Here is a 12,738-nt window from a genome sequence, read left to right as displayed (position 1 = left end):
CGGATGTACCATGTGAGCATCGCACCAGCCTCCGGTCAGCTGAGAGAAAATGGCACAAGTCAAAAGACCATACTGACCTCTCTCTCTCTACTTTCTCCGTTGACGTCACCTCTGCAAAAACTGATTATAACCACTCGAAGATCAGCAACTCTCCTGACTCTCGCACACTCTTAAAAACCTTCTCTGCTCTCCTCTGTCCGCCTGCTCCCACACCTTCATCGGAGTTAACGGCTGATGATTTTGCATCGTTCTTCGTAAAGAAAACTACCGCCATCAACAGCCAATTTTCTACGCCACCATCACCTGCCTTTTCTCCTATGTCTGAAGATGATGTTTCCAAGGTCATTGGTTCCAACCACCCTACCACCTGCCCACTGGATCCCATCCCCACCCATCTCCTCCATGCCATCTCTCCAGCAGTTGTGCCTGGTCTGACCCGCATCATCAACTCTTTGCTCACCACTGGGACATTTCCCACTGCTTTCAAAGAGGCCTGCATCACACCGCTACTGAAGAAACTCACTCTCAACCTTACACTGCTAGAACACTACAGGCCGGTGTAGTGTGTGAAAATGCATATCTTCCGTCAAAATGTAGATGACTGATTTTAACCTCTTATTATTTTCTGTCTTCTTAAAAACATTTTTTTTTACTTACCTCACTATTCTTAGCTTTGTATACTGTGCTAGGCTTTAATGGACTGGATTTAATTAACTTATGCATTTTGTTGCCTATATTGTTATAATTGCTTCCAATGTTTCCTCGTCTGTAAGTCGCTTTGGATAAAAACGTCTGCTAAATGACTAAATGTAAATTTTATGAAATGTGTAATGTCATGTGTAATGTGTAGTGTGTGGCCTTGAAATTTTAGCATGTCTACGTAATCATGAATAAATGCTTCTCGAGACACACAGTGTTGCTTCTTTGCATGCATCAAATGAATTGTTTCTGGCTATATGCATCCATGCATTAGTTTGAGAGGGGTGGAAATGGGACACTTGGGTGAAACAAAACTGCCCCAAAAGTACCCCCCCACTTTAAATACAGTTTTTTCTAAGTCAATTTGGTACATTTCTCTGATCCGATTTGAAATTCTCAAAACTTCTTGTTCAATCCTTACATCCTTGTGTCACGTGTGCACATCAAACAAGCATTTTCTCATTTCTTTGAACAAGTTGCAAATGCTTTGGTACATCCATGCAAATGATTATGACAAAATTCTGTGCAGATTCCTACATTATAAATTGCTTATGTCATGTTGATCAAAATGCATTATAATGGGTCTCTGTAGAATAGTATAATCCCCACGACATTTAAGCACTAGTTTTACAATATACAGTAAGTATACTTTAAGTAAACAGTGGCATTTTATTTTACTCAATTTAGTGTTTTGCATTGCTATATTCTTTCCACATAGGACTGCAAGACAACTTCACTGTGTTGCAGACGGCCCCTTTTCACACCTAAACAGTCTTTTGACACTCTCTACAGGGATCTCATCCCTGAACAAGAGAGGGGGCAGATTGGAGATGACCTGCCAAAGTACGTGTTAGTTTGGGACAATGTCGGTTTCCATCGCTCCAACATCATCAGGCAATGGTTTGCGGCCCACAACAGGATGCTGGTGGAGTTCCTCTCACCCTACTCAACCCCGTTGAGGAATTTTTCTCAGCATGAAGATTAAAAGTATATGATGGCCAGCCGCATACACAGATGACCCTTCTGGCTGCCATGGATGTAACGTGTGATGACATCACAGCTGATGCCTGCAGAGGCTGGATTAGACACTCTGAAAGATGATTTTCACGCTGTATCGCAAGAGAAGATATTTGTTGTGATGTGGATGAGAATCCGTTGCCCAAAAGACAGGAACGTAAGGAGGTGTAGGAAGACTGCACTGTAATTCCACTGCACTGCATGTACAGTTTTCCCTAAGGAGATTGTCTTATGTTCAGATTTCTACATTTGTTTGTGCTATGCAGTGCTGTCTTTTCCTGTCTGCATCACAATGACACTGTCTGTCAATAAATTATTGTACAAACAGTAAAAGCGTTAACGTGAATCATGTGCCGTCTCTTGCAATCAAACAATCAAAACCAGAAATGCACTTACTGTTTTGCAAATGACAAGGATGATTCGAGAAATGCTCCACTCATCACTCTCAGGTCACTCCGCTGCACACGTCTGATCACTTCTTTGTCACCCCCGACCTCACCGCTCCAGACAACGCAGATGTCTTACCGCTGGTCACTTTCCGGCGCTACCTATGGTCCCTCCCTCCTGCTTTTCCTCTGCTGTCTTGTCTGCACTCCCCCCCTCTGAGGAGCTCTCTCTTTTGAAAACCAACAGTGCCACAGACACTCTGTGTTCCACGCTTACATCCTGCTTGGACAACATATGCCCTCTTACATCTGGACCAGCCCGTGCATCCCTGTCTGCCCCCTGGTTATCGGATGTACCACGTGAGCATCGCACCAGCCTCCGGTCAGCTGAGAGAAAATGGCACAAGTCAAAAGACCATACTGACCTCTCTCTCTCTACTTTCTCCGTTGACGTCACCTCTGCAAAAACAGATTATAACCACTCAAAGATCAGCAACTCTCCTGACTCTCGCACACTCTTAAAAACCTTCTCTGCTCTCCTCTGTCCGCCTGCTCCCACACCTTCATCGGAGTTAACGGCTGATGATTTTGCATCCTTCTTCGTAAAGAAAACTACCGCCATCAACAGCCAATTTTCTACGCCACCATCACCCGCCTTTTCTCCTATGTCTGAAGATGATGTTTCCAAGGTCATTGGTTCCAACCACCCTACCACCTGCCCACTGGATCCCATCCCCACCCATCTCCTCCATGCCATCTCTCCAGCAGTTGTGCCTGGTCTGATCCGCATCATCAACTCTTTGCTCACCACTGGGACATTTCCCACTGCTTTCAAAGAGACCTGCATCACACCGCTACTGAAGAAACTCACTCTCAACCTTACACTGCTAGAACACTACAGGCCGGTGTAGTGTGTGAAATTGCATATCTTCCGTCAAAATGTAGATGACTGATTTTAACCTCTTATTATTTTCTGTCTTCTTAAAAAATTATTTTTTTACTTACCTCACTATTCTTAGCTTTGTATACTGTGCTAGGCTTTAATGGACTGGATTTAATTAACTTATACATTTTGTTGCCAATATTGTTATAATTGCTTCCAATGTTTCCTCGTCTGTAAGTCGCTTTGGATAAAAACGTCTGCTAAATGACTAAATGTAAATTTTATGAAATGTGTAATGTCATGTGTAATGTGTAATGTGTAGTGTGTGGCCTTGAAAGCTTAGCATGTCTACGTAATCATGAATAAATGCTTCTTCAGACACACAGTGTTGCTTCTTTGCATGCATCAAATGAATTGTTTCTGGCTATATGCATCCATGCATTAGTTTGAGAGGGGTGGAAATGGGACACTTGGGTGAAACAAAACTGCCCCAAAAGTACCCCCCCCCACTTTAAATACAGTTTTTTCTAAGTCAATTTGGTACATTTCTCTGATCCGATTTGAAATTCTCAAAACTTCTTGTTCAATCCTTACATCCTTGTGTCACGTGTGCACATCAAACAAGCATTTTCTCATTTCTTTGAACAAGTTGCAAATGCTTTGGTACATCCATGCAAATGATTATGACAAAATTCTGTGCAGATTCCTACATTATCAATTGCTTATGTCATGTTGATCAAAATGCATTATAATGGGTCTCTGTAGAATAGTATAATCCCCACGACATTTAAGCACTAGTTTTACAATATACAGTAAGTATACTTTAAGTAAACGGTGGCATTTTATTTTACTCAATTTAGTGTTTTGCATTGCTATATTCTTTCCACATAGGACTGCAAGACAACTTCACTGTGTTGCAGACGACCCCTTTTCACACCTAAACAGTCTTTTGACACTCTCTACAGGGATCTCATCCCTGAACAAGAGAGGGGGCAGATTGGAGATGACCTGCCAAAGTACGTGTTAGTTTGGGACAATGTCAGTTTCCATCGCTCCAACATCATCAGGCAATGGTTTGCGGCCCACAACAGGATGCTGGTGGAGTTCCTCTCACCCTACTCAACCACGTTGAGGAATTTTTCTCAGCATGAAGATTAAAAGTATATGATCGCCAGCCGCATACACAGATGACCCTTCTGGCTGCCATGGATGTAACGTGTGATGACATCACAGCTGATGCCTGCAGAGGCTGGATTAGACACTCTGAAAGATGATTTTCACGCTGTATCGCAAGAGAAGATATTTGTTGTGATGTGGATGAGAATCCGTTGCCCAAAAGACAGGAACGTCAGGAGGTGTAGGAAGACTGCACTGTAATTCCACTGCACTGCATGTACAGTTTTCCCTAAAGAGATTGTCTTATGTTCAGATTTCTACATTTGTTTGTGCTATGCAGTGCTGTCTTTTCCTGTCTGCATCACAATGACACTGTCTGTCAATAAATTATTGTACAAACAGTAAAAGCGTTAACGTGAATCATGTGCCGTCTCTTGCAATCAAACAATCAAAACCAGAAATGCACTTACTGTTTTGCAAATGACAAGGATGATTCGAGAAATGCTCCACTCATCACTCTCAGGTCACTCCGCTGCACACGTCTGATCACTTCTTTGTCACTCCCGACCTCACCGCTCCAGACAACGCAGATGTCTTACCGCTGGTCACTTTCCGGCGCTACCTACGGTCCCTCCCTCCTGCTTTTCCTCTGCTGTCTTGTCTGCACTCCCCCCCTCTGAGGAGCTCTCTCTTTTGAATACCAACAGTGCCACAGACACTCTGTGTTCCACGCTTACATCCTGCTTGGACAACATATGCCCTCTTACATCTGGACCAGCCCGTGCATCCCTGTCTGCCCCCTGGTTATCGGATGTACAACGTGAGCATCGCACCAGCCTCCGGTCAGCTGAGAGAAAATGGCACAAGTCAAAAGACCATACTGACCTCTCTCTCTCTACTTTCTCCGTTGACGTCACCTCTGCAAAAACCGATTATAACCACTCGAAGATCAGCAACTCTCTGATCCAATTTTCTACGCCACCATCACCCGCCTTTTCTCCTATGTCTGAAGATGATGTTTCCAAGGTCATTGGTTCCAACCACCCTACCACCTGCCCACTGGATCCCATCCCCACCCATCTCCTCCATGCCATCTCTCCAGCAGTTGTGCCTGGTCTGACCCGCATCATCAACTCTTTGCTCACCACTGGGACATTTCCCACTGCTTTCAAAGAGGCCTGCATCACACCGCTACTGAAGAAACTCACTCTCAACCTTATACTGCTAGAACACTACAGGTGTAGTGTGTGAAAATGCATATCTTCCCACAAAATGTAGATGACTGATTTTAACCTCTTATTATTTTCTGTCTTCTTAAAGAATTATTTTTTTACTTACCTCACTATTCTTAGCTTTGTATACTGTGCTAGGCTTTAATGGACTGGATTTAATTAACTTATGCCTTTTGTTGCCTATATTGTTATAATTGCTTCCAATGTTTCCTCGTCTGTAAGTCGCTTTGGATAAAAACGTCTGCTAAATGATCTTGTGGAATTTTCTTATTCCTTAATCAAGGTGAGTCAATTTTGACAAACGCAATATACAGAGACATCAAGTACTTTGCAAAGTATTTTATTGTCGTTTAATCTGCATCATGAGCAATGAGCATGGTGCAGAGCAAAGGCGCTCTTTCCTCCTGCACCCAGAGTATATATATGATTAAAAACGTGACACCCCCTCCCTTTGCCCCCTAACAAGAATCCCGAGCTGGTTTACGGGAAGTTCCGTTATTCCAAACAGAACATCTTGGCCTCTGCTCGAGGGCAAAGGCAGAGTGGTATGACGTGTTTAGAGAAAAACATGATAACATTACAAAAGAAAACATAGATAAACACTTCGTAAACATATAGACAGACACATCAAGAAGCTAGACTAGAAAATTTCCATTACATTCCCCCCTTTTATCATATATGATAACCAAAATCTTTATACTTTGACCATGTAAGATGAGCAACACCCTTTCTCTTACAGGTTTCATTCTTCTATCTAAACCGTTCTTAAAATCCCACTAGAATTGGTAACACCACCTGCTTCAGCCCCACTCCCCAACTTTAGCTATTCCACCATTTCAACAGACTGTTAGTCATATCATCCGGTTCCCTGATAATTTAAATTTTTCTGAGTTAGAGCTAGTCTTTTTCCTTTTTATTTGGTTGTTCCAGGGGACATAATTGCCCACATTTTCCAAATTTTGTTGCCTTATCCAGAACATCAACTGAGGTACACGTACCTCTACACAAATACATATTTGTTCCCCAGTACCTAGCAGAATTAGGGTAACACTGTCCCTCCCCATACCATTTTATTAAACTTGGAATATAGTGTTAGACAGAAACAAAATTCTATAATCTCTAATTTCTCAGGGTTTGATGTGTCCCCGACTCGAACAGTTGATTCCCTTTGCGAGCACCAATAGTGCCCCTCCTGTCGCTTCAGTCAGCACGACCATTGCGAAGAGCCATACGGTTGGAGTTGCCCCTCCTTGGACACCTTTTTGCTGTGGGAGGTGTGTCTTTCCCACGACTTCCTCCTGAAATCTTTGACTACTTGGAAGTCTCCTGGCTGGAAGCTGTGGAATGATTTGTCAGCTCCGTTTGCTACTGCTCCTTTGACCTGCACAAATATTTTGAGAGCAAAAACACAAAAACACATTGCTTGTAACATCCCCCCTTTTGACGCGTGGTCTAGGCCATGCGTCAAAATCGCAAAAGCAGGGAAAGAATGTTTTGGCAAACAGGTGAGGCCATTTGGGCCTCCCCAAACATTGTCAGTGTATTTACATGAGCACTCCTTCCAGAGTGCACGCTCAGCTGGTTCTGCAAAATGTTTGCATCTCTGCAAGAGAAAGAGTTTTGTTAGTGATTTCTGGAGAAAATCTGTCTGTCTCTGATGTTGCTTGCTTTGCTGCAAGGTCAGCCGTCGGCTTCCTGCAAAAAAATGGTTTCAGATACAAAAGTGTGTGCGTCACAGTTACACACAACAATGGCTGATGGGAGAAGAATGGCAGATAGCATATCAGCAACCTATGTGTGATTAAGAATGTTTTTACCATCATCTTTTACAAAGTTTCTGTGTTTCCACAGTGTGCCAAAATCATGAGTTACACCAAATGCATATCTACTATCTGTGTGAATGTCTACATTTTTATTCTTTGCTAATTCCCATGCGCGTGTGAGTGCAATGAGCTCTGCTGTCTGAGCAGAGAAATGGTCCCTAAAAATGATATCAATTGCTTCTTTGCTTTTGGACTTGCGATGTCTGTAATTGCAGACACGCTTTGCGGACAGCTGTCTGCCGCGGTCAGTATTTTCGTGACCCAAAAAACGAACAACTTGTTTTGCCAGCTGGACTTTGGAGACATTTACTTTGTGTTTTTTTTTTCTCTTATCTTTTAAACTGGAAACAAAGGCCTGCGCACCGGTAAATTTGGACATGGCACAACTATGCCTCTTTTTTCTTTTTTTATCTTTTTAAACTCATTAAATATTGGCCTTATGCCATTGAGGTCTTCTGATTTGAGGCTTCTGTTTTGAGGGGGAATTGCTGTTTGCGTGGATGGAAATTACCCTTGGGCGTTATCACAACAGATTCACAGTTCCTAATCAACCCAGCATAATATTTTCCTGTTCCCCAAAGTTATTGAAACATTTCTCTGGATCATAGGTGCTAGAGGGTTTAAAACCTCCTCTTCCACGTCCACGCCACTGACCTCCTCCCGTTTCCTCTTCCTCCATGCTCTACTCTGATATTCATTAGAGCCATGTGGAGTTCTTTATCTTGTGTGTTTTTCTTCTGAAGCTCTTTCTTGCCTGTTTGTCTTTCGGCGTGTACAGCATGACGGACGATCTCGCTTATTCTCGCACGATCTGGCTCGATGCACGATTTTTCCACTTCTCGTCTCAGCTCTTCTCTGAGATTCGCAGAAAAGTGGATCTGAGATGTCCTATGAACGGACCAATGTCCGGTCCGTCTGAATCAGGTTGAAGTCCAGAATGTTCTTTAAATACTTCCTCCACAGGCCATTTACCCTGTAACTTTCTTAGGTCAGATGGTTTCAGTTTGACTTTCAACAGTCTCTCTAATTCTTTCATTGAGGGTGAGAATTCTTTGCAAAATGTCAAAAGTTCTTTATACGTCGGTGCTGGTTGCGCTCTTTCCTGCTTTTGACACACCACAGGCTGTGGCATGTGTGGCACTGGTGCTGGTGGAGACACTGGTGGGGGCACTGGAGCTGCCTCAATCGGGTTCAGATGTCGGTGAGGAGGGACACAATCATCCTCCGGTTGGTGTTTGTAACAAGTCATAGATGGGGGTAAAGAAGACAGAGGGGTTAAATCATTATATTCAAGCAAAACAGGGTACAATGGAGTTTTGGCAGTTCTTCCAATGCCTTTTCTTTAAAAACATAGTCACGTCTATTTGCTTCCCTCTCCCATAACTCTAAACATTTACACGCTTCATCATATTTTTCCCTTTCTTTTTTGGACATTTTAAATATGTCTTTTTTCCCCATATGTTCTCTTATTTTCTCTAATTTTGTGGTACTAAATGTACCGTTTTCTGGAAAGTTAGCTTTTTCTATTAAATAGGGTACACCTTGTAAACTTCCCGTTCCCCAATTTTTCCTCATTTCTCTGTATGTTGGTTTATCCATATCATTTCTTAGTAGTCCCCCAGACTGTTTAGAATCTCTCTCGATTCTGAGTAGTCTCCCCTCTTTAACCAGACTGTTTTAAGCAGTCCCCCAGACTGTTTAGAATCTCTCGATTCTGAGTAGTCTCCCCTCTTTAACCAGACTGTTTTAAGCAGTCCCCCAGACTGTTTAGCGCTAAGTAGTCTCCCCTTTTGTTCCAGACTGTTCAGAAATCTATCTGACTCACCACTTTTCCTTTTTGTGCCTTGCACTGAGTTCTTTTGGGATCACGTCAGCTTGGGTCAGCTAGAGTTCTCTCGTCCCTGTATGGGGTTAGAGCTGGATTTGCTATGTCCAGGATGATCAGTCAACTCTAGTCCGTTCTCCGTCAGCCTTGTGATCCCATACTTCGTCGCCAAATTGTTGTGGAATTTTCTTATTCCTTAATCAAGGTGAGTCAATTTTGACAAACGCAATATACAGAGACATCAAGTACTTTGCAAAGTATTTTATTGTCGTTTAATCTGCATCATGAGCAATGAGCATGGTGCAGAGCAAAGGCGCTCTTTCCTCCTGCACCCAGAGTATATATATGATTAAAAACGTGACACCCCCTCCCTTTGCCCCTAACAAGAATCCCGAGCTGGTTTACGGGAAGTTCCGTTATTCCAAACAGAACATCTTGGCCTCTGCTCGAGGGCAAAGGCAGAGTGGTATGACGTGTTTAGAGAAAAACATGATAACATTAGAAAAGAAAACATAGATAAACACTTCGTAAACATATAGACAGACACATCAAGAAGCTAGACTAGAAAATTTCCATTACAATGACTAAATGTAAATTTTATGAAATGTGTAATGTCATGTGTAATGTGTTATGTGTAGTGTGTGGCCTTGAAATTTTTGCATGTCTACGTAATCATGAATAAATGCTTCTTGAGACACACAGTGTTGCTTCTTTGCATGCATCAAATGAATTGTTTCTGGGTATATGCATCCATGCATTAGTTTGAGAGGGGTGGAAATGGGACACTTGGGTGAAACAAAACTGCCCCAAAAGTACCGCCCCCACTTTAAATACAGTTTTTTCTAAGTCAATTTGGTACATTTCTCTGATCCGATTTGAAATTCTCAAAACTTCTTGTTCAATCCTTACATCCTTGTGTCACGTGTGCACATCAAACAAGCATTTTCTCATTTCTTTGAACAAGTTGCAAATGCTTTGGTACATCCATGCAAATGATTATGACAAAATTCAGTAAGTATACTTTAAGTAAACAGTGGCATTTTATTTTACTCAATTTAGTGTTTTGCATTGCTATATTCTTTCCACATAGGACTGCAAGACAACTTCAATGTGTTGCAGACGGACCCTTTTCACACCTAAACAGTCTTTTGACACTCTCTACAGGGATCTCATCCCTGAACAAGAGAGGGGGCAGATTGGAGATGACCTGCCAAAGTACGTGTTAGTTTGGGACAATGTCAGTTTCCATCGCTCCAACATCATCAGGCAATGGTTTGCGGCCCACAACAGGATGCTGGTGGAGTTCCTCTCACCCTACTCAACCAAGTTGAGGAATTTTTCTCAGCATGAAGATTAAAAGTATATGATCGCCAGCCGCATACACAGATGACCCTTCTGGCTGCCATGGATGTAACGTGTGATGACATCACAGCTGATGCCTGCAGAGGCTGGATTAGACACTCTGAAAGATGATTTTCACGCTGTATCGCAAGAGAAGATATTTGTTGTGATGTGGATGAGAATCCGTTGCCCAAAAGACAGGAACGTCAGGAGGTGTAGGAAGACTGCACTGTAATTCCACTGCACTGCATGTACAGTTTTCCCTAAGTAGATTGTCTTATGTTCAGATTTCTACATTTGTTGGTGCTATGCAGTGCTGTCTTTTCCTGTCTGCATCACAATGACACTGTCTGTCAATAAATTATTGTACAAACAGTAAAAGCGTTAACGTGAATCATGTGCCGTCTCTTGCAATCAAACAATCAAAACCAGAAATGCACTTACTGTTTTGCAAATGACAAGGATGATTCGAGAAATGCTCCACTCATCACTCTCAGGTCACTCCGCTGCACACGTCTGATCACTTCTTTGTCACCCCCGACCTCACCGCTCCAGACAACGCAGATGTCTTAACGCTGGTCACTTTCCGGCGCTACCTACGGTCCCTCCCTCCTGCTTTTCCTCTGCTGTCTTGTCTGCACTCCCCCCCTCTGAGGAGCTCTCTCTTTTGAATACCAACAGTGCCACAGACACTCTGTGTTCCACGCTTACATCCTGCTTGGACAACATATGCCCTGTTGCATCTGGACCAGCCCGTGCATCCCTGTCTGCCCCCTGGTTATCGGATGTACCACGTAAGCATCGCACCAGCCTCCGGTCAGCTGAGAGAAAATGGCACAAGTCAAAAGACCATACTGACCTCTCTCTCTCTACCAGTCTCTTCTCTCTACTTTCTCCGTTGACGTCACCTCTGCAAAAACTGATTATAATCACTCGAAGATCAGCAACTCTCCTGACTCTCGCACACTCTTAAAAACCTTCTCTGCTCTCCTCTGTCCGCCTGCTCCCACACCTTCATCGGAGTTAACGGCTGATGATTTTGCATCGTTCTTCGTAAAGAAAACTACCGCCATCAACAGAAAAATTTTCTACGCCACCATCACCCGCCTTTTCTCCTATGTCCGAAGATGATGTTTCCAAGGTCATTGGTTCCAACCACCCTACCACCTGCCCACTGGATCCCATCCCCACCCATCTCCTTCATGCCATCTCTCCAGCAGTTGTGCCTGGTCTGACCCGCATCATCAACTCTTTGCTCACCACTGGAACATTTCCCACTGCTTTCAAAGAGGCCTGCATCACACCGCTACTGAAGAAACTCACTCTCAACCTTACACTGCTAGAACACTACAGGCCGGTGTACTGTGTGAAAATGCATATCTTCCGTCAAAATGTAGATGACTGATTTGAACCTCTTATTATTTTCTGTCTTCTTAAAAAAATATTTTTTTACTTACCTCACTATTCTTAGCTTTGTATACTGTGCTAGGCTTTAATGGACTGGATTTAATTAACTTATGCATTTTGTTGCCTATATTGTTATAAATGCTTCCAATGTTTCCTCGTCTGTAAGTCGCTTTGGATAAAAACGTCTGCTAAATGACTAAATGTAAATTTTATGAAATGTGTAATGTCATGTGTAATGTGTAATGTGTAGTGTGTGGCCTTGAAATTTTAGCATGTCTACGTAATCATGAATAAATGCTTCTTGAGACACACAGTGTTGCTTCTTTGCATGCATCAAATGAATTGTTTCTGGCTATATGCAGCCATGCATTAGTTTGAGAGGGGTGGAAATGGGACACTTGGGTGAAACAAAACTGCCCCAAAAGTACCCCCCCCCCACTTTAAATACAGTTTTTTCTAAGTCAATTTGGTACATTTCTCAGATCCGATTTGAAATTCTCAAAACTTCTTGTTCAATCCTTACATCCTTGTGTCACTTGTGCACATCAAACAAGCATTTTCTCATTTCTTTGAACAAGTTGCAAATGCTTTGGTACATCCATGCAAATGATTATGACAAAATTCTGTGCAGATTCCTACATTATCAATTGCTTATGTCATGTTGATCAAAATGCATTATAATGGGTCTCTGTAGAATAGTATAATCCCCACGACATTTAAGCACTAGTTTTACAATATACAGTAAGTATGCTTTAAGTAAACAGTGGCATTTTATTTTACTCAATTTAGTGTTTTGCATTGCTATATTCTTTCCACATAGGACTTCAAGACAACTTCAATGTGTTGCAGACGGCCCTTTTTCACACCTAATCAGTCTTTTGACACTCTCTACAGGGATCTCATCCCTGAACAAGAGAGGGGGCAGATTGGAGATGACCTGCCAAAGTACGTGTTAGTTTGGGACAATGTCAGTTTCCATCGCTCCAACATCATCATCAACCACGTTGAG

The sequence above is a fragment of the Barbatula barbatula genome, assembly GCF_947034865.1.
Source record: "Barbatula barbatula genome assembly, chromosome: 11".
NCBI classification, from domain to species: domain Eukaryota; kingdom Metazoa; phylum Chordata; class Actinopteri; order Cypriniformes; family Nemacheilidae; genus Barbatula; species Barbatula barbatula.
This window is presented reverse-complemented; position numbering follows the sequence as displayed.